General features: G+C 39.8%; 1 protein-coding gene across 1 annotated transcript in view; it reads right to left on the reverse strand.

The window, feature by feature from the left end:
• Positions 1-22,307, reverse strand: part of TRIQK (triple QxxK/R motif containing) — a 45,525-nt gene that overhangs the window by 22,206 nt on the left and 1,012 nt on the right. The gene's annotated exons all lie outside the window — the stretch shown is intronic.

Consider the following 22,307-nt stretch of genomic DNA (forward strand, 5'->3'; position numbering starts at 1 on the left):
ATGCTCTAACTCTAAAACTGGAAATAACTATTTATTTAGGGTGTTGAAGAACCTCAGAAAAACAAAATTCCACAGGAATTTCAGGTCCAACTTCAGTTAAAATCTGTCAGCAAATCACACATCAATAACAGTAATACAACCTATGTCTGCGAATCCCCAACACTGCCCTAGCTCACATCTACAGAAACAAGACCAAGCTCTCAAGTATTTATTATTGGGTTTTGTGCAACTAGTGTCACACAGATGCATTCAATAACCATTCTTTTCCCCAAGAAGCAGAAGTGAGATTTTCTTATTTTTAATTGCTGTGATTCCAAAGGGAGTTTTTGGAGTCTTAGGTTAACAGAAAGATTTTGATATGTCTTATACCTACATAAAAGTATGTCTGAACTCAGAAAAGGCATGAAAACCCCCCACAGCCCCTCTATTTTATTCAGATTTAATGGCAGCTCAAATCACTGACCATTTTTCAATCTTGAGAGACGGAACAGCTTGACACTAATAATACATTTGCAGAGGACACATCATCATTTAACACAACATTAAGTGCTCAGGGACAACTTTTTACTGTAGACACAATGTGCTTTGAGCTCAGAGTTGACATTTAATGCTACAAAGATAATCCAACTAGTCATTCATGAGGGGTAAATTAATTTTCAAGCAACTATATTTCAGCTTTAAGCCAACAAGAAGGATGCATTAAAATGACTAAGTTGCTTTTATGCTGCATGCAAGATTTAAAAAACCCCAAAATATAAAGCATTCTTAAATATGCCAAAATATACCCATTTAATTATTGCTATCTTTTCCTGATTCCAAACCAGAAGTCTGTAATATTTGTTAAATATAATATTCTGACTGGAAACAGCAACCCTTGGAAAATGCCTCAGAATTTACTATGAGTTGCCATGAAATGCAACATTTCATAAAAAAATATTTTGCATTTAAAATTTGCATTTGACATTGATTGATTTTAATGAGTAATTAAGAACATATTTAAATTAGCACCTTTTCTGATACTTCTTTTAAGGAATATTTTTTAAATCTATATAAGCATTTAAGAAAAGAAATTCAGGAAGCTGGTTCTCAATAATGTACACAACAAAAAAAATAACATCAACACTTCAAACCAGTTAATTATTAAGGTAATTTAGTTGTTTTCAATACCTGTAGAATGCACTCAACTGTATTAGCATAATAAAAGATCTGGAGAACAGCACTAAAATATTGCTGCTTACTAGGTACTATTTGATGGGCAGCCACTTTTCACGTCTTTCAGTGCTAAACTATCTGTTGCAATCTTGTGCTCAAACCCAACAGAATCAGAATGAGCTAGGTTGGAAGAGACCACAGTGAGTCATCTGGTCCAACCTCCCTGCCCAAGCAGGGCCATCTTTGACTAAGGGAAGGTCTTTTTCCCCACCTTCATTTACCCTGGTGTCCTGGGTCAGAGATCCCTGCAGGCTGATCTTATCTATGTGAAGAAAGCATTCAATAACTCTGCCTTCTCTGCATTCTCTGTTATGTGTCCCCTCTCCATTAACTAGTGGGCCCATGTTCTCCTTTGTTTTCCTTTTGGTATTTATGTATTTTAAAAAGTCTTTTTTGTTATCCTTAATATCCTTGGCCAGACTCAATTCTAGGTTGGCCTTGGCCTCCCTTGTCTCATATCTACCTGCTCTGGCCACCTCTCTATATTCGCTCCAAGTGGCCTGAGTCTGCTTCCACCTCCTGTGCATTTCTTGCTATGTTTCAGCAATGGCAGGAGTTCTTGGTTCACCCACAGAGGTTTCATGTGCCCTTGTACAAATTCTTTCTCACTGGGATGCATCGTTATTGGTCCTGGAGGAAGTGAGCCTTGAATAACAATCACCTCTCTTGGACCCTTCTTCCCTGCAGGGTCTGCTCCCATTGGATTTGTCCAACCCTGAACAGGTTAAAGTTAGCTTTCCTGACATGCATAGTTGTAGTTTTAGTTGCTGTCCTGTTACCTCTTTGTTTGAAACTGAATTCTATAATCTCATGATTGCTACAGACAAGGCTGTCCCCAGCCTTCATGTCATCAACAAAGCCTTCCTTGTTAGTTAGTATAAGGTCAAGCAACACACCATTTCTTGTGGGAACCTCCACTACCTGTGACAAGAAATGATCCTCAATGCTTTCCAGGAACCTCCTGGACTGTTTGTGCTTTGCTGCACGGCTTTTCCAGAAGATGTCAGGGTAGTAGTCCCCCACAAGAACCAGGGCCTGTGACTTGGAGACTACTTCTAGCTGCCTGTAGAAGGCCTCATCAACTTCCTCCTCTCGATCTGGTGGCCTGTAGTACACACCCACAACAAAATCACCCTTAATGTTTAGCCCTTTTATCCTAACCCATAAGTTCTCAACTCTCTCATCACCCACACCAAAGCAGAGCTCAATACATTCTAAGTGCTGTGCCACATAGAGGGCAACTCCACCACCACATCTTCTTGGTGTGCCTCTTTTAAACAGTGTGTAGCCCTTCATGACAACACTCCAGTCATGCAAGCTATCCAAACAAGTCTCTGTAATCACAATGAGATCAAGGGCCTGTGAATACACATGGATGTCTAGTTCTTCATGTTTGTTCCCCATACTGTGTGCATTGCTGTCCAGGCACCTAATAGGTTCGATGATGATAATATCCCATAGGGGTGCAATGAGGTGTCCTATAATCCTGTCAAATGGTTGCATCTTCAGCTGTTTGATTGAGGTATTCCCTCTTAATACTTCTTTTGATACTAGCGTAGTTCTCTGAAGTGTCTCTGTTGGCTTTTATTATTTCAGCACTCGCTGGGTGATCTCTGCAAGACTGCAGTTGTGCTCCAGTGTGGCTGGTGTATCTCAGAATAGACTGCTGAGGGCCCTCACAAGTACCCTGTCCCTCTAACTTATCTATACTTTCCTACGGTCTGCCAGGGACAAGCCTCCCTCATCATATCTAGTTTAAAGCCCTACCAATGAATATCATTAGTTCCTGGGCAAAAGCCCTCCTTCTCTGAGAGTTTTTGCAACAGGTGCATGCCTACAGCCATTAAAAAGTATAGCTCCAGTAAAAGGAGTAGCTTCCACACACGATGGTAGCTCTTCAATTAACCTCTCCAACAACCTCCTTAACATTTCCTACTCAAGCAGACAACTATGAAAACATTAAATACTTTTATCAAAAATAAATTAACACAATTAGTTTGAAACAGATCACTGGGTGGGTGTTTTGCTTCTTTCTTCCCCACTTACATAACATATACATATATTGATGTGCACATGTAGTTTTGAGGATGCTTTTCTTACTTTGGTATGGAACAACTACAAACAGTTACACTTTCTTATAAACAACTATATTTTAGTATAAATTCTGAAAATGAGAAAAGCAAACAAAACCCACTACTGCAAAAAAGGGAGAGACTATTTACAAGAGCATGTGGTTACAGGACAAGGAGGAATGGCTTAAAACTGAAAGAGAATAGGTTTAGATCAGATATTAGAAAAAAATTAATTACTGTGAGGATGGTGAGGCAATGGAACAGGTTGGCCAGAGCCATTGTGCATGCCCTGTACCTGGGAGTGTTCAAGGCTAGGTTGGATCAAGCTCTGAGTAACCTGTTCTGGTGAGAGGTGTCCCTGCCCATAGCAAGGGGGTTGGAACTAGATAACCCCTTCCAACCCACACCATTCTGTGATACTATGAATTACCTACTATTAATGCAATTAAAAGACATATTTTTATCACATATTTCATTAGATAATTTCTTGACAACAGGAACTTATACTATTTCTTTGATAATAAGAGGTGTGAAAAAGGCAGCATAAAGTACAGTAAGGGGGACACACAGCACACAAAGAGTCTTTGCCTCTCTGAGACAGGCTGCACCCAGCTGCAATTCGGCTTACATTGATTTTATTAACAGTTGGCTGCAAATAGGGGAAAATGTAATATACCCCCAAAAAGTGGAAACAGACTTAAGATCAGAGCTTTCTAGGAAGATGAAGGGAGCACACCGCACCATTGTTCCAGAGCTGCGCAAGTCCTGAGCAATGTCTTCTGGTCTCTGTTCCTAGAGACCTCAGACTGTTTTTAACATATCCTGTCTGAAGGTGTACTCACAACTCACTTAATAGCAGAAAAAGCTGAACAGGAGCGGCAGATAGAAGCTGAGTAGCAAAGGCAAGAGAAAGACAGATGATCACTTTGTTGTCACAGATACTGATCTGGGGGGCACACCCAGCAACCATGTTCCAGACAGGAACTACAAACACAAAAAAACAGGTCCTTAAAAATGGACATGGAACAGCCTCACTAGATTTCCCCTGGTGCTTCACAAGGTTTATCAGAAAAGCTTTCCTTATGTCCAATAAACTCAAATCTTCTGTACTGAACTCTTAGCACATTATTTTTTGTCATGTCCACCACAGATATGGAGGACAGTTGATTTATTCTGTTCTTCTTTGTACAATAACTGCCACTGCACAAGTCTTCTACTCTCTACACTGAATGAGCCCCTCAGTCTCAGTCCTCCAGTTTTTGTTTTCTGATTTCGCCTCCTCTGGACTTTTTTCTGATCTTTGAACAAATTTGAACACAGTACTTCATCTGAGGCCTTATTGGTATCTTTTATGTACATAATTTTCTTGCACATTCAATCACAGTCTGCCTGTGACTCTACTCACTGTTGCAGACCCTTTCTCCAAGATTATTGGCTAAGCATTTCTTACCCATATTCAGTTTGTAGGTTGATTATTCATACCAAGGTTAAGAATCCTGCCCTTTTCCTGTTGGGTTATATTCTATCTTTCCAAGCCATTTCACTGATTTCTCAACTTCAGTTTGATTTTTAAACTCTTATCTCTTTACTGGCTCTCATACTGGTATAATTTGCAAACTAAATTCATCATCCCACTGGTACTTAAAATATTGGGTCCAGGATAGGTCACTGTGGATTCATTAATAACGACCAAGAACAGCTTTCATACCAGCTTGGTACCTATCTTGCAGTAGCTTCATATTCATGCAACTCTAGTTTGTTTAACAGAACACATAGTCAAAAAGCCTTGACAAGGTTAAGGTGTATGGCACTTCCTCCTCTGCTCCGTCGATGGAAAGTTTGCTACTCTGTCAGAGATGAAAATTGATTTGACAAACCATGTTGCTGTTGCTTACCTCCTTATAGTAAGTACTGTAGGTGCTTACAAGACACTGTCCCTGTCCTGAAGAGCTTACTGTGAAGGATGAGGAAACTGCATTCCATAATTTATGAATATTATATGTCCCATCTGTTTGCTTGTTATTGTGATGTTGGCTTTATAATTACCAGAGGTTAGCTTCAATAAAAGCTGGCCTGTGCTTGGGCAGGAAGGTAGGAAAATACTTCTCCACTGAGAGCACTTAAAGACAATAAAGCAAAATATAGAGACTGATGACCAGGTCATCCCTTTCAGTTGGCCATAATAAAGCATATCCATGTAACAGATGTTCCACAAAACATCTTCTCTATTCTTATCTCTGCAACTACATAGCCAGAAATTTCTCCCATTGTCTTACATTAATTCCTTTCTTTTGACCTTAAACAGAATATGAGCAACTGAAATCACAGAAGTCAAAGATATCCTACTGGGTATGTTTTTAGGAAAAAACTCAACACATATGTAAATGATTCTAGGACCATGATCAAAACAAAAGCAACACCACCTTCCCTGTTTCCTTGCAGCAGAAAACCCCTTCTGAACTAGCAAGAAACTTCAGACCATGTGTCTGGCATTAAGGTTAACCTCTTGAGCAGGGCTAAACCAACCAGTGCCTGAAAAATGTTTTCAATACCAGCAATTTAAAATTTATATCTAATTACTCTGACATGTATCATGCTACTGCCAGACAACATCAGTAACTTGGTCACCACAGCAGCTGCTGCACAAGTAACACAAGAACTGTAACAATAATATGAAACCTTTTGGATAAAGAGCCAGTGGTGTTTCAGGAGAGAAGAGGATCTCTCTCCCTCTGTTTAGCTGACATCATGCTGCCTGATGTGTCCAACCTTCTTAGGTCACTAGGGCCTGGTGTCACAGTGGGACTGTGGCACCACATGAATCTGGACTCATCCCTTCTCCCATGTCCCTGCTTCTCCACAAGCATTCTCCCAGGAGACACAGAGTTTCCCAACCATACCTCCCCAGTTGTTCTGCTGTGGGACTTTGCTTAAAGGAGGGATGGAGACAACTAGTCCAGGAAGAGAAGGACACAACCTATCACCCACAGCTTCCTTTTCCCAGCTGGAACAAAGAGGTCTTGGAGGTGGCATGAGCAACCTAGGGAACAAATGATGCCATATGAAACAGAGTACAGGACTTCTACCACAGATAACACATTGCATCTGTTTCTTTTAGTTTCAGTTTTCTGTTCTCAAACACAATAGTATAGCACTATCTGAACAGTATTAAAGCATTGCCCAGAATTAAATTATATATCTGATTTTATGAAAAACTAACAAAGCCTTGCAGCAAACAAAGAACATCAACAAAGTTTCATGATGAACCAGGGACAGAGCCTCAGAGACAGCACAGCTCAGGAGAAGCCATGGTCACTTCTCTCTAACACCTGCCTTGTTGAGCTGAAATCCCTTTTAATGTTAGCCTGAGTCTGTGCTGCCATTATTAAAAACCTTCTTTGCTTCACCATAGGTCACAACTTGCTGAAGAAAAGCTTCCCAGGTCTGAACCAAACAAAGCCTTGACTGGAGCTAGAACTTGTATGGAAACAGACTAAATTTATGGACTTAGTCCAAGTATGGATTTCTTCTTGTTCACCTAGGAGAGGAGAAGCTGCAAGAGCTGAGAGGGACTCCTATGAATGATCACAGCCATGTTTAAAAGGGAAAGGGTAAGGGAAGGAAAAAAGATATCTGAGCGAGGAGACCTGCATGAGGTCAGGCACCAGAAGAATGGCACGACTGTGATCTTCAATGCCTCAACTCCTGATCCCATGTCTTACCCAGTGGATAATGCTTTTCTCAGAATTGAAAATAAATAGGATGCTGTCTGCCAAGACGCAGTAATTCCTTACTAGTAAATCATATCATTCTGGACCAGCTGTATCTAACAAGACCAACCCTAAATACAAGTAGTAATTTATTAATTCTGCCTAAGTAAAAGGTTTCCAGTAATACTGACAGCATTTGCAGTTCTCACTTCAATGAAGCATATTGAAAAGGATGCTTTGTCAGACCTATATATCACTGTCACTCCAGAAGTCAATGCACTGACAGTCTTAGCAGAGGTGGATGCTACAGGATACTGTGAAAGTGATTATGTAAGATGGAAAAGCAGATTTTTGGAGTCTCACTCCAGCAATGCAGAAATCAGAGGCTTTTAATGGAATTAGCCGAGAAGGGAACATCTCTTGTACACATCAACATTATCCCATGGGATCCTAAAATTACTTGTGAGGAATAATCTCTCCAACTCACTCATAATTTTAGCACAGCTAAGAACTACATATCTTCAGTTCACCCATAATTTAAACTTCTTTCCTTCAACAGAAACACCACCTGACAGGTCTTAACTAAAAGTGAATGACAGCAATAGCAGCTTACTTAAAAGTGTAAAAGAAATGCATATTTATGAGCACCCAGAGTAATGGTTTATGGACCTCAGAACTAAAGGTGTAATAATGTCTTGAAGGCATATTAGGAGACATAATTTTACCTTCAAAAGCCAAACTCAGCTACAGTCAGTGATGAGATCGGTGTTAAGATAGCAGGATAGAGGAGCCTGGCTAACTTTTAAATTTATCTTTAATTTTCCAGGCATACCACTCCATCCTTTTCTCTTTTTGAAGGGTCATAGAAAAGGAACTACAAGTATGTACATGTAGTTATTAAAACACATAAAATAATGGCATCTTACTCCTCACTTCAGGACTAGACTTGTTGCCTTACAGGTGAATGTCTGGTATCCTTCATAAATATTGCAATTTAAAATATAAAGTGAAGAATAGCTATGCTTTACTTCACACCTTGTCTTTAGGCATATACATTTGTCAAGTAACTTAAATGCTGTATTTTTCCAATTAAGTGCCATCACAGTGATGGTAATGAGTTTATCTGAGACCCTTTGATTTTATTTCACCATTTGCATGAGCATCAGTGTTCTGTTGAAGTTTTAATGAACAAAGTCAGTCGGTTTCAGTAATAGTCTTAGTTTGAACATCACTATATTATAAATAATTTAAACAGTGAAAGACATGTATTAGGGCAGTTTATTCAAAGAAAGGAGGGGTGCTCCCAACATAATTTTTTCCAAAACTTTATTCCACAGGATGATCTTTTAAGTATACATACAAAAGCTGAAGAGAATGCTGAGGAAAATAGTCTACCATCTAGAAAACTATTAGATTAGATCAGATAAAGCATGGAGCTGTTTTCTATTCCTGAATCTTCCATAAATTACTGTATGACCTTGGGAAATCTCTTTTCCTTGCAAGACTTTGGTAATCATCAAAAACTCTGACATCCTAGTTTAATGGTATAATAGAAGTGAAAACCACTCATAAATGTTATCTATTAGAGATGATTTGCTGATGGCCTACATTAATTTCTTTTCAAAGATTTTAAAATTACATTTACAAATATAATGAGAAACAATTTTTAAAAGTACCTGAAAAAGTAACCAAATCTGCTAGTGGCCCTTAAAGTCAATTTCTTATTCATGAAAAATGTATGTTAAATATTTATAAACCCACGAACAACGCAATTCCAGTTTCAGGAATTAAAAGCATACAAAATTAAACAGAATTAAACAAAAACCTTACTTTTAGTTATGCTTGGTTCCTCACAAACTGTTCATGTGGACACTGCTCTGATTATGAAGTTCCTATATACCACTCCTCCCTTCCCTTCATGAAGGCCTTTTGTCTGGAGTCCCCTACTGTAGTCCAGCATGTGACACAGGACATGGAACTTCAACCATGCACCATTAGGTGACCAGTGACTTGGTCTTCGTTTAATTTCATCTCCTGCAGGAGAGTTCCAATGCAAAGCATCATCTGAGAGAACCCCCCATGTCCCATGCTGGTGAGCTCCCAGCAGCCAGGACAGGCATTGCTCAGCACAGATGAGAGAGTTGATTTGTAAACTTTCTGAATGGTCCTCTATTGATATATCTCAATCTCATTGATTCTGCTCTTTAAACATATTAGAAAGGACACTTTTATTATGTGTAACATTCACAGTGAAAAACAGTCAATACATTTTTCTGGAGTAATTTTTAAGTTCCTCACAACCTAGAGGTTTGTCTCATATTTGTAGTGAAACAGTTTTCTGCTGTCTCATTTCATAGATAGCTAGATATAGAAACACAGAACAGAAAAAAAAAACCCCACACCCTCCCTATGGCCTGTTTTTCAACAGTTCCATTCCTCAGAAGAGACACAACTTCACTTTCAGTAACAACACGGTCCTTGCGACAGACATGCTTTTCCCAGATCCAAGAAAAAGCCAGTGAATCTCATTATGCAAAGTTCTAAGAATTTAGCAAACAGATTCTGCACATGCAGAACAGAGGACACTAAATTATTAAAACAGTATTACTACAACTCACATTTGAGTGAAACTAACACAATGAAAATTTTCATTAAATTCTTTTGGTGCAAAACCCAATGGCGTGGAGAAGGAAAGCACCTAAAGAAAGCACTTCAGTCAGTGATGTGTGCAGTGGAGATAAGACTATACTACCATACCCTTACTCCACCACCTTTGGTACCTGCTGTGTTTCCCAACTCTTCCTATTTACTTACTGAATGAAATATGTTCCCAGGTTCCTTGTCAACCTAAAGACACTACGTGTTTCTCTTTTCTGTCCCTCCCTGGAGATGAGCTAATTGCTAGAAGTATTTGGTATAAACCATTTTTTAGATTCCTATTGAGATTTTTGATGACAAGAATGCCTGAGTCACATCCTGTTCCTACCAGTGGCACATGTTGCAACAGCTAGGGCCAAGGGGTAACAGGAAAGTCCTGTCAAATATGTACAACTGAGGATCCTCTGAGAAACTGCACACACTGTACTACTGCTAGACTGTTAAGTACTGCACTTCTATAACACAATGAACAAAAAGAGCAGCAACACCAAATGTACACTCAACAGTTTATTAAAAAAAATCCCCAAAACAACCAGAAAAAGATGATGCTGTGGAAATGTTTTGATAGTTTCACTACACTGTGTTGAGAGCGCAGGCAGTGAAAAACAAAGTTTAATGTTATGATCAAAATGTGTCCCTTTTCCCTCATCTCTCTCTCCTTTCAGCATGGATATTCAGCATGAATTTCATATTCTCTCCAACAAAAAGGAAAAAGCCTGTGAAATTCAAGATTATGTTGTCAGTTCTCCTGAAATCTTGATTTTGGTAAAAATACTCAGTATTAATTTTTCCACAAGTAAAACTTCAGTTAGAAAGTTATGGTAATCCTTCCAAATTCATTTTCTAGCTATAAATATCTCAGAAAGCTGCTCCACTTCACAGTGAAACTTTGTCCATATGGAACATATGACTAGGAAGGACTTGGTGAACTACTGAAATCCAGTACTCTGTTAGTGAAGGCACCCATATCATTCTGTTTTGTTCAAAACTGATCATAGAAAACGATCAGTTGGAAAACAAGTTAGAGCTTTGGGTTTGTTTGTTGGGGTTTTTTGTCTTTAACTCTACCAGTAGGACATCACTCAAGAAGCTCAAACTCCCATTGGTAAGAAACTGCCTTCTATTTCCAGTTATGTTTCTTTATGGACAATTTATGCACACTTACAGACTAAATATATATGGACACTTGTCTTTTCCAAGTGTTTACTCCCAAAACATTAACTGAGAGGAACCGTATTTGTCCTAATTCATGTTCAGCTGTGCTAAACAAGGCTCTTAGTCACCCTAGTAGTTCTTTCCACATTTCTTTCATTTTCAATTCATCTTTCTTAAATATGGATGAGCAAAGCAATACTCAGTACTTTAAACTCACTGTCGCCAGTGCCCTATTTAATGCTTTAAAATTTCTTATCTCAACCTTAAATATATACATGGATAAAGCACACTTTGTTCATGACCATGAGTGATCATCGGAAACAAGGGGACCTGCTTTCTAAGATTTCCAGTTGATGAATTGACATCATCGTAGGAAGCTAGCTGGTCAACACATGTAGTTCTTTGATACTATTTTGACAGACAGCAAACAAATTGTGAAGAAACATAATCAGCTTTTCCACTATCTAAATGTTATTCATTTTATCTTCACAGTTACAGGTTGGATCTTGCTCCCAGTTACAAGGATAAGCACCTGAAATAACTGCTAAATTCAGTAATGTGATACCTGTCCCAAACCCCCACCACTGTAAAATCCAAACTTCCTACTCATGGTCTCTTGACTGTAGGAAGTGTCTCTTTTCAGACTAAAAATTACCTGAAAGCTAGCTGAATAAAGCTTAATGCTGAACTATGCTTTTTAATTTCTCTTTTTGCATCAGTGACAGAAATAAGATGGGGAAGACAATCCTGTGGGGTACATTTTTTCTGCTTTTGTCATAGTCAAAATGTTTTATTCTGTATCTACGAAGATTACATGAAAGCTCTTCCCTCTTTGTCCTTTTCATGCCGATTACTCATCAGAATTTGATGGTTTCCTCTACACAAATACAACAGGTCATATTTCCTTTTTCCATTAAGCCATTTGGACAGAAGCTCTTCCATGGGATATATATGCTATAAGGTCTGTGGTTTTCCAAGCTGCCTATCAAGATACACGAAGCCTCCTGTGTTACAGACATGAGTCTGATTTTCTTGTAACTCTACCAATCGTTTCCATCTGGTATTGTACTTAACAGGTTGATTTTCTGAGACACTTCACACTATGAAGTATGTTAAGGATTGTACCTTCAGTTCTATTTGATTTGCAATTTATTCAATGTTTCTCCCTGAGCAGTTCATTCTAGTTTGCACAGCCCTCATCTATTCCAGAAAAGACACAGCAGACTGCAGCCTATCTTTTCTGGAAAAGTATTTCTTCAGACATAACCCCACCAGTCATTTCACTCCATTTCTTTCCACTGTTCAGTAAATAAAATACACTGTACTATACCTGAACATTATGGAAAAGGCTGTGCCAAAAAAAAGAAGTGCATTCAAGTTTTGTTGTGCCTTCCACAAGTATGGAAAGCAACCATCATTGCTCACTGCAGACAGTGTAAATTACCTCTAAAAATACATGGATTTAAACTATCATATTTATTATGCATAAAATAACTCAGCCTGCACACCTGATCTGACCTACAGAGGCCACTTGATTTAAATCAAAAGTGATTCTGAGAAGCTGAGGGAAACCTACACAGGAAGCAAATACTTTTTAAAATTCCTGATCTGTTCAATCTGCATGTTATATGGAATAATGACTTTTCCTAGGCTCAGTTGAGGTGCGACTTGGCTTTGCAATGTGTCCAACAGCAATACTGGCTTAAGGCACTTGGTGTGAGCTTTGCCACACACTCCAGACCCTGCATTGTGCTGTTCTGTTGTTTGATGTGTATTACCTCAGCTTGTGCATGCAGCCTGATGATGAAGCAGATCAGGGAGTTCATTCAGCTGATAAACCACCCAGTATATCTTTTACTTCAAGCTGGATCAAAATGGCACTGCAGAGGATTGTATAGTACACACTGTGACATGGCGACACGAACAGTAGAGAGAGGTTAGTGTTGCTAAAGATCACTTTGTAAGGTCAAACTGTACTCTCTGGATATCTGGTGGCAGGTGTACCAATATATTAGACAATGCCAATAGGAACTAGAATTCAATGGTACACTCACTCCAATTGTTACAACAGTCCCTGTCACAGTTTGTGCCTAGAGTAGCTGTCTCCCAAACAATTCCTACACGTGGCTCAAGGGTGAACACAGGCCTGGATCAATTTTCCATAAGAAGTTTGCAAGCAGCTGCTCTGTTTTAGGGATAAAATAGTTTCACAGTACAGTAGGGTTATTCGATGCCAGCTGGCCTCTGTGCCAGAAGCAGTACCATGCCTGCTTAACCTACAAGTGCAGACCTGAATCATCAGCTCAGACTCAGACCTTTCACCTGCTGGAACAGAGGCTATAGAGATTATCCTTACACATCCCTACTCAATGCCTGCAAAACTCCTAGGAGGCCCACTTGCCTTGTACTTTAACTTAAAACTTCTCCCAGCTCTTCAGTTCACAGTGACTGAAGGTCCTTCAGGCCAGGTCTCAGCTGACAGTTGCAAACTCATTCTGCCTACAATGTGAACTGGTAAGGTGCAAGCAAGAGATGCACTGCCAAAATACACAACATCCTGACTGAGTTAATTAGTGCTGTTAAGAGGCAGGTCAACACAAGCACTGTGCTCTAGAGGCCCAAAGCTCACACCCTGTGAGCTCAGCCTTGCTCAAAAAAGCTTCACTGAATCTGGGCCACATTCTCATCAGTATGCTGTAACCTTGAGCTGAAGGGACCATGTCTAATGCTGAGACACTGTTTCACTCCATATGCTAGTTCATTATCCAGCTCCTTTCTGTTTTGACTGCCAACAAATAATGATGTTTTTCAACACTTCTCCGCTAGGAACTGAATGCACAAACATCGCATCATAAATGCCACCCAACATCTGCCAGGCAGTTACCATCTTCCCATGACTATCACCTAGGATGAACCTGAGCAAGTGATTTACTGACAAGCTGTGTCACATCCTCTTACCTATCATACCCTAGATCATCCAAACCCCAATTCTTACGAGCAAGAAAGCCCATAGGTATTTGGTAAAAACATCACAGGAAAACTAATTCTAAGAAAACCCCCATGCATTATAAATTGACTGCTACTTTGTTCATGAAAAATTGCAATCAAGGATATCAGTATTGCTACAAATCTTAAAGCACTAATGCAGATATGGTGATGCTGATAATATATTCACAGAAAATAAACCAAGGGAAAAGCAGGCTTTCTCCACCTTTCCCACATAACAGGCAGTCAAAATTCTTGAAAATACTAGTATTTACTATATGAAATATTTAATATTAATATTATATTAATGTAATAAATAATAATTAATACCTGAGTTATTCTAGAACAGTATCGATAGCTTAGCAGAGTAAAATTCACTCAGCTGGTCCCATGGTAAATAGGGTATCTATGTAGCTGGGATAATGACAAGGACCAGATTTCAAGTAAAGTATTCCAGAGATCAAGCGACAGATTTTCCTTACACTACCTGCAAATCTATTAACTGAAACCAGAGCACTCAATCAGAACAAATTATTTGTTTTCCCACATTCCACTTACTGTAGAGCTCTTTGTTCACGGTGCTTTTCTGTACTGATTCAACTGCTACACGAATGAAAAATCTCAAAGTAACTTTGAATGTGCAAATACTTTCAACAGTGCTTATTTTAATCAGCCTTTACCATCAAGTAAAAGCAAAAGCTGTTCACATGATGTTTGAGATTTCTGTAACTGTAATTGAAATCAAGCAACTGCCTTTTCGTATTTTCATTCTAGCAGTTTGAGCTTCCTAAGATCGTTCTCCTTCTGCCCTGTAACTTCATTTCTCATCCAACACTTGAAGCTCACAAGTAGTATGTAGATCCTAGCAGATATTCCCATAAATAGTTCAAGACCTTGAAAACCACAATGTATCCAGTTCCTAGCTTTCTTCCAAAATACGGTATAATACAAGCAAAAGCTTCCACTGTAAACAAATATTTTTAATACAAAATAAGTTACAGAAATCCTTGACATGCAATTAATGGACTGCATGATAGCAATCACCAATGTGAACAAATTCATTACAAAAGCCTTAACATGGACATCTAACACATTCTTTTAAGGCCATAAATAGGTACAATTCCTGACAAACTACATAATACACATGGTCACATCCTGAAGCAAGAAATACAGAAGTCCCTTCAGTTAAACCCCTTGAATTGAGACAAGGCGGGTCTATGTCTTTCTCCTCAGACCACTGCCCCTGCAATGCCTGCCAGAGTCCTTGCTGCCTTCATTCCTCCTCGCCCAGACAGTGGAGGAGCAGCAGAGATTTAACATATTGCCACCTTTCACAGCAGGACAATGGCTCGAGAAAACCTAACTGCACTCCATAAATCCAGCACTACATCTCATAGCATTGTAACTAACAAAATGCAGCTACAACTATTAATAATGTTCACCTTAAACATCTATTAAGTACATCTTGAGAGATGCATCTGTGCTGGGCATTTCATTCTTAGGCCTACTCCACTGCTTTGTTTTGATGAAATGTGAGGAATTTGTAGTTCACTGCCGAACTCTCCTTGCATTTATATTGATGCAATGTTACCTACAAACGTAAGCACAGGCACCACACATAGATAATGCATATATATAAAAGCTGCATACATAGAAAAATTATGTCTAAGATTTTTTGAAATGAGTGTCTAAAGTTAGATTTACATATTCACATTGAGATGTGAGCACTTTGAAGTCCAACCTTCACACATGAGCTAAGATTTTCAAAGCCTGGTGAAAGAATTTCTAAAAATGTTAAACTGCTCTGCCTCTGAATGTAATATATACATGCTTATGTGTCTACAGTGAAAATTTTAGGTATTTTGGAAAGGATTATAAGAGGTTTGTCTAGGCTGATTTTTTTTTTTGACTGCAGAAATTAATTCATTGAAGAATGGATCAGAAGCTGCGAGTAAGTACAAGCACAAATATGTACCATTGCAAGAGCACTGTAGACACTGGATACCTTACAGGATTGAAAGTGCTTGAAATAACACCATGCTGAAATGCAGTTTAGCAACTGGAAACATGTCAAATTGCACTCTCATTTACACCTATAACAAATTTGTAGTGACTCCTCTGAGTGAAATGGTGATATTGTTGATGAGATTAAAATAAGAGCAGACTATGAACCTCCATCTGTATAAAAGTACTAAACAAGTGTAGTATGAACACACAGTAAAAGCAGTATAATCAAACAAGCTCAAAGAAACTTGGCTTTTGCTGTGGAGAGGAGATGGGAGCCAAGGGTTAAATACATCACCTTTCTCCTTAGCTTCTCTGCCAGGTGTGTGTACACACTCCCACAGCCCCCTGGCTCTGCAGCCAGCCCTCCCCTCCTTGCTCAGGCTGGAGCTAAGTCTGCCCAGCAAATGAAAACTAAATAATATCCATGCAATGGTGAGTACATATCCAGATCTACCATTGCCTTTAATGTTCTAAGCCAAGGCAATAAAATACAGCTTTACTGCTTTGGACTTAAAAAATATGTGATCACAAACTGTATGTGCTTAAAATCCATCATCAGTCTTCACAGAACATATTTAAAAACATCCCAATCGTCATGAAATGTGGATTAAATTAGTATATCCAGACTAGGCTTCACTTTACAACAGTGTTTTCCTCAGCTGCTCCTGCTTTAGTTTCCAAGCAGTGATTCCACTGGCATAAAACTGAAATTGAAACAGCAATCACTGACCAAAGGATCTAGTTCACTTTTTATGACACCAAAATTCATTCTTCATAAAACCTCCTCCTAAAAACAAGAAAAGGGACTACACATGGTATCAGTGGCATATCACTGTGAAGTACAAAACTCAGCATAGGAAAAGACTCCAGAAGTTGCCAACAGTCACACATAATAGAAAAACAAGGGCTTTTCCCCCTACTTCTCTTTATTGTGAACCTAATAGATTTTTATTAGAAAAAGTCTAGAGAGTAAATGCAATGTTCCATATGCAAAAAAACTGTACACTGGAACTGCCTATTTCTTGGTGGGTTTTTTTTTTAACAGTCTAAATAAATAGCAGGAGAGGTCTCTTCCCTTTTTGCCTCAACTTAAGAGTAGCCAGTATGCATTTCTGTACTTTTCCCTTCCTTTCCCACAGTACATAGGTGAGTGACACCAAATATGGGCGGGGAAAAAAAGATGACTAAGTAAAAAAAATGGATTGTGAGAATTTTTATTCCATTTACATCAGTCCAGCTACACCTTTGCTTGTGAGAATGGAGAGCAGTCACAATGATGGAAACGTTGCCCTCTGGTCCTGTGCCTTTTCATAACAGACAAAAGATACAGTATTCCTGTCTTGTGACAAATGGTGTGATTTTGAAATTATCAGCACAAATTCAGTCCAAACATTTTTTGCTTTTGCTGTTGCTGCTGTTGTTTCAGAAACCAAAAATTTTAATGCTGATTACAAACATCTCCTGATCCAAAACAAAACAACTACATTTCACTTCAAAGTATGCAATTTCAGAAGAATGTAACACTTTCCATTTTTTTAAACTGAAAAGGAAGGCTGTTAGTGGCCAGTTTTGAGTATGTAATAGCACCACTCAGGATAAGGAAGGTGGAAGCACACTGACTCTGTCAAAACACAGGGAAGGTGAACAATAACAGAAAACAGAGAAGAGGTGAGGTGGTAGAGAGTAAAGACAATTCCTTTAGATGTAGGGCAGGTGGAGATGGCAATCTGCCACAAGAAGGGCTTCCCTCTGGAGACAGGGAGGCAATAGGTCCACGATCCAGTTGGTAGCCAAAGGTGAGAACTGCAGAGATGTTCTTGCAGCCACTAGTTACCAAGCTCTTCTCCATCTCATCATGGCTCCAGTGGGACCATAATCCTCGGCACCAGGATGAGGTGCCTTTCTTCTGGACAAGTCACCAGTCTCCACACCAAGGAGCTTTAAAAAAGGGTGGATTTTATCCAGAATTTTATCTGTTAGTTCAGGTGGGCAGTTCTCTCTCTCCTCCTGCACTGCTATGGATGGGGTCTCAGGACTCCCACCCAGTTCCCTTCACCACCCCAGTGCTCCACATGTGTGATGCCAACGAGCAACCACCTCCATCACCAAGTCATCACACACAGCCTACCACCTTGTGCTTTCCAAAACATAATGAAAATTTATTTTCATTCGTAACTTTTACTCCTTCCCAGGGGATGTGAGGAGCCTTGTTTACTCTAGAGAACCCCTGGGCTATGCCTGTATAAGCTCCAATCCCTAAAGGATCAAGTTGACAAGTCAGGAGATACAGAGCAAACAATAGGCAGACCTTTAAGTCTACAAATTGAAGGTTGAATGATTGGCAAACAACCTCTCCTCATGAAAAATTATGCTACAGCAACACAATAGTAACGGGAGCCAAAAGTATGTCTATTCTTGATTTGTAGACCAGGTTTTAGTTATGCTATAATCCTCTCAGTATGCCTGCTTAGGATCCCACAATCACACGAGTCATGAACACTACCCACAAATCCTGCGGCTTCCATGCCGAGCAAGCGACACACCAGATGAAGAAAGATGGAAAATATACATGTGGAATTGTTCTGGGAACTTAAAGCACACATAACAGTAAACAAAGCAAATATGGTGCAAAACCTGTTGCTATTTTCACAGCATTTGTGGAGCAAAGCTGCATAAATGCAGAAGGATGCATACTGCCTCACACCTTTCCTCCAATTCCAGCAAATTAAGCACAGCAGCACAAACAGCAGCAGGAAGAAGGAAACACTGAAGAAGAGCTGCCCCACTTGCTGCTGCACTACAGGTATATGTTTGGGTATGTGAATGAGAGACAAAAAAAAAAGGTGTTAAAATTACTTTTCCTCATGTCTCCTCCAGAGCCTTGGCTGCTCATGGAGATCTGAATGGGGAGAGATTCCCTCAGTGCCTTCCTCCCTCCTCCAGACACAGCCTAAGCCAGTTTGGAAAGATTGCTGCATGTGTTCCCTGTCCCACCTGGGGACAGGCTTCACAAATCCAGTGCCAGTTTGGTCTGGTAACTGAGAGACTGTCTCTGCTCCCCACTGAAAAGGCAGTGCCACTGTCAGATACCAGAGCACTTGCTGAAGTGGCACTACAGACAAATTTTGGCTGGTGGCAGGAGAGATGGCTGAAAGCCAGCTGACAGAGAAGAGCAGTATCAATCTCTATGCCGGGGGAATCCTCTGAAAAAGCTACTGAAGCAAACAGCAATCGCTAGCGGCACAGTGGCAAACAAGACACAAGTGATCCTGCTCTCATGGAGGAGAGAAAAAGGCAAACGGCTGAACTGAAGTGATCAACATGAACTTGAACCATGGCACAGGGCAAACATGTGGCATGCCGTATGGAAACTCAGAACAAAACAGAAAGCTTGGAACAAAATGAAATTAAAAATCTGCTTTTATTTCAAATTACTCAACTAAACATCTAACTGAAAATTGTGTTGAAGTTGATATGACTTTGTGACATGTTTTTCCTTGAAGGCTGCCATTTTCCATCAAAAAAAAAAGGTATGAAAAAGTATCAATCTGGTTACCTTCTATCCAGCAAGGCTAGAAAACATTAAACTGTGAGCTAAAAAATAATATCACACCATTAGTCAGCAAGAGATAGCTGTTTAGCCAACATCTATCATAGTATTTTCAACAATTCATAGATACTGAATGCCTGGAAAGGAAGGACAGCAATCATTCCAAGAATGTATTTAGAACTTTATATGCATTTGCTAAATGAATTTTTTTTAAGCCAGGCCCTGTGCAGCATTGCTTTGTTCACTGTTTCTAGATATAACCTATGTGGAAAAAGGTGATGAAATGTCCATCTCCAAAACGAATGAGCCTGGAGCATTAGGGCATTCTGTATTCAGAGGGGCCATCTGTTGAACAGCCTCACACTATAGCATCCCTGCAAAAGTACCTAAGCTGTCACATCTAGGGTTAATATATTGTAAGAAAAAAAATAATTATTTATGCATAATTTCTACTAAGTATCACAATGAAATCAGATCAAGAAGAATTGGATCAAGAGGAGTTAAAATGAAAAATCTAGAGCAACTCTCCTATGAAGAAAGGCTGAGAGATCTGGGACTGTTTACCCAGGAAAAGAGGAGGCTCAAGGGAAATCTCATCAATGTATATAAATACCTGAAGGAAGTGTGCAAAGAGGACAGAGACAGGTTCTTCGCAGTGGTGCCCTGTCACAGGACTAGAACCATAGAATCATAAAGGTTGGAGGAGACCTCTAAGATCATCAAGTCCAACCATTAACCTGCCACTCTGCTGTAACCCCTGAAAGGTAAACCATATCCTCCAGTGCCAGATCCAGATGCCTCTTAAACACTTCCAGGGATGGTAACTTCACCACCTCCCTGGGCAACCTATTCCAGTGCCTGAAGTGGAAAACTTTTTCCACTCATCTAGTCTGAATCTCCCCTGTCTCAGCTTATGACGGTTCCCTCTAGTTCCCTCACTGTAGGCATGGCAGAAGAGACCATTCCCCCCACCTCTCTACAACTCCCTTTCAGGTAATTGTAGAGAGCAATGAGGTCACCCTTGAACTGCCTCTTCTCAAGGCTAAACAAATTCAATTCCCTCAGCAGTTCCTCAAACAACATATTTTTTAGACCTTTTATGAGCTTCATGGCCCTTCACTGGACTCACTCCAGCACCTCAATGTCCATTTTAAAGTGAGAGGCCCAAAACTGAACACAGTACTCAAGGTGTGACCTCAACAATTCCAAGAACAGGGGGATGATGGCTTCCCTAGTCCTGCTGGCTACACTATTCTTGATACTGGACAAGATGCCATTGGCCACCTGTGCACACTGTTGGCTCATATTGAGCCACTGTTCACCAGCACTCCCAAGTCCCTTTCTGACAAGGCAATGGGCACACACAGAAGCACATAAGAAAAAAACATTTTACTTTGAGGGTAATCAAACAAAGGAAGAGAGATTGTAGAGTTCCTCTCCTTGGAGATATTGAAAAGCCATCTGGACACTGTTCTGGGCAGCCAGCTCTCAGTGGCCTTGCTTTAGCAGGGTAGTTGGACCAGATGATTTCCATTGGTCCCTGCCAACCTTAACCATCCCATGATAAACAGATGAATTACTGCCAATTATGTAAAATTATATAAGAAAAAAAATGAAGAAGTAACAGGAAAAAAATATTTCATATTAATTAGGGCATTATTGCACAATATTTGTCAATAATACACCTATTTGTCCTATAATACACCTAAAGGCATGAGACTAGAGGAATTGCTCCGCCAAGCCCAGCCACCAGGCCTAAAGTTAGCCCCAAATGCTTATATATAAACTCAAACACACCTGCAACATTAAAGTATAAAAGTGTATCCATAGATTTTAAACTCCTCCTCTCAAATTCATTAAGTTCAGAGAACTAATTTCCACTGGCAAACTCTATAGCTGTATCAGTGAATGACCACAGTGGGACCTGAAACAACAATCATCAGAGCTAAAGGCAGCACATAGTCTGTTTTAGTTCTTGTTCTCTGTCCTCTAGGGAATACTACAATCACAGAAACACTGCCTAGGTTATATAGTTTATTTGCCTGCCGGTGTGAGATTCTTCTCTACGCTAATTTTTAAAGCTTGCTTTTGCCAAGTTAAGAGCAATGTGTCACACCTAAAGAAAATGAGCTTGTTATGAGCCCCCTCTGCATTCTGTAGTACCCAATGGAGCATAATGCTGCATTGTGTAACAGGGAAGGTGCCAAATTGTTCAGACAACACACCACGCCAAAACCGGTGAGTCAGCAACATAACAGAGTCCCTCTGAGTGCTGGGCCTCAATACAAACACTCTTAATTCCTTGCTATAGCAGTGTCCTCTCCCCGGCTCAAGGCACAGCTGATCAGTCCTGGCATCTCACTGGAGTGAGATGTGCAATCCCTGTGCCGTGCAGTAGTAACACGTAAGAAATAGGCCAAGTGTGGAAGAGCAGGAGATAATTATTTGAGTGTAAGATGCAGCTTAACAACCCCTGGTCCTCTCCAGGGATCTCACTGATCACCAGACTCTTTCACCCTGAAGTGGACTTCAAATAACAACTCCAACCACAGCCACCCCGAAGAGTTAAAAAAAAAGAAGAAAGGTAATCCTAAAGGAGATGGCTGACAAAGAAGTGATTGTAAAGAAAAACATGTGGGGAAAATGCCAGAAATTTGATGCAAACATCCTCTATCCAAATACTCAGTTAACACGGATCAGAGTTGTCCTGAAGACGAGCTGCAAGGCTCCCACTTCTCACCAAACCCATTTGGGTGAAAAATTTCTGGTGTCATCTTCTATTGGGTAATAGTTTACTAGCAAGGTTTTCTACACAAAACTTAGATAGCACAAAAAGCAGAGAGATATCCGTTTAAACATGTTTCCACTGTATCTGTCTCCTATCCATAAAGGTACTCAAAGCTTTCAGCCATGGTTCTAACCATCTCAGAGAGTGAAGCCAGCCACACAAACTGTCCA

This window comes from Acanthisitta chloris, unplaced genomic scaffold (genome assembly GCF_000695815.1).
Source record: "Acanthisitta chloris isolate BGI_N310 unplaced genomic scaffold, ASM69581v1 scaffold827, whole genome shotgun sequence".
In the NCBI taxonomy this organism is placed as follows: Eukaryota; Metazoa; Chordata; class Aves; order Passeriformes; family Acanthisittidae; genus Acanthisitta; species Acanthisitta chloris.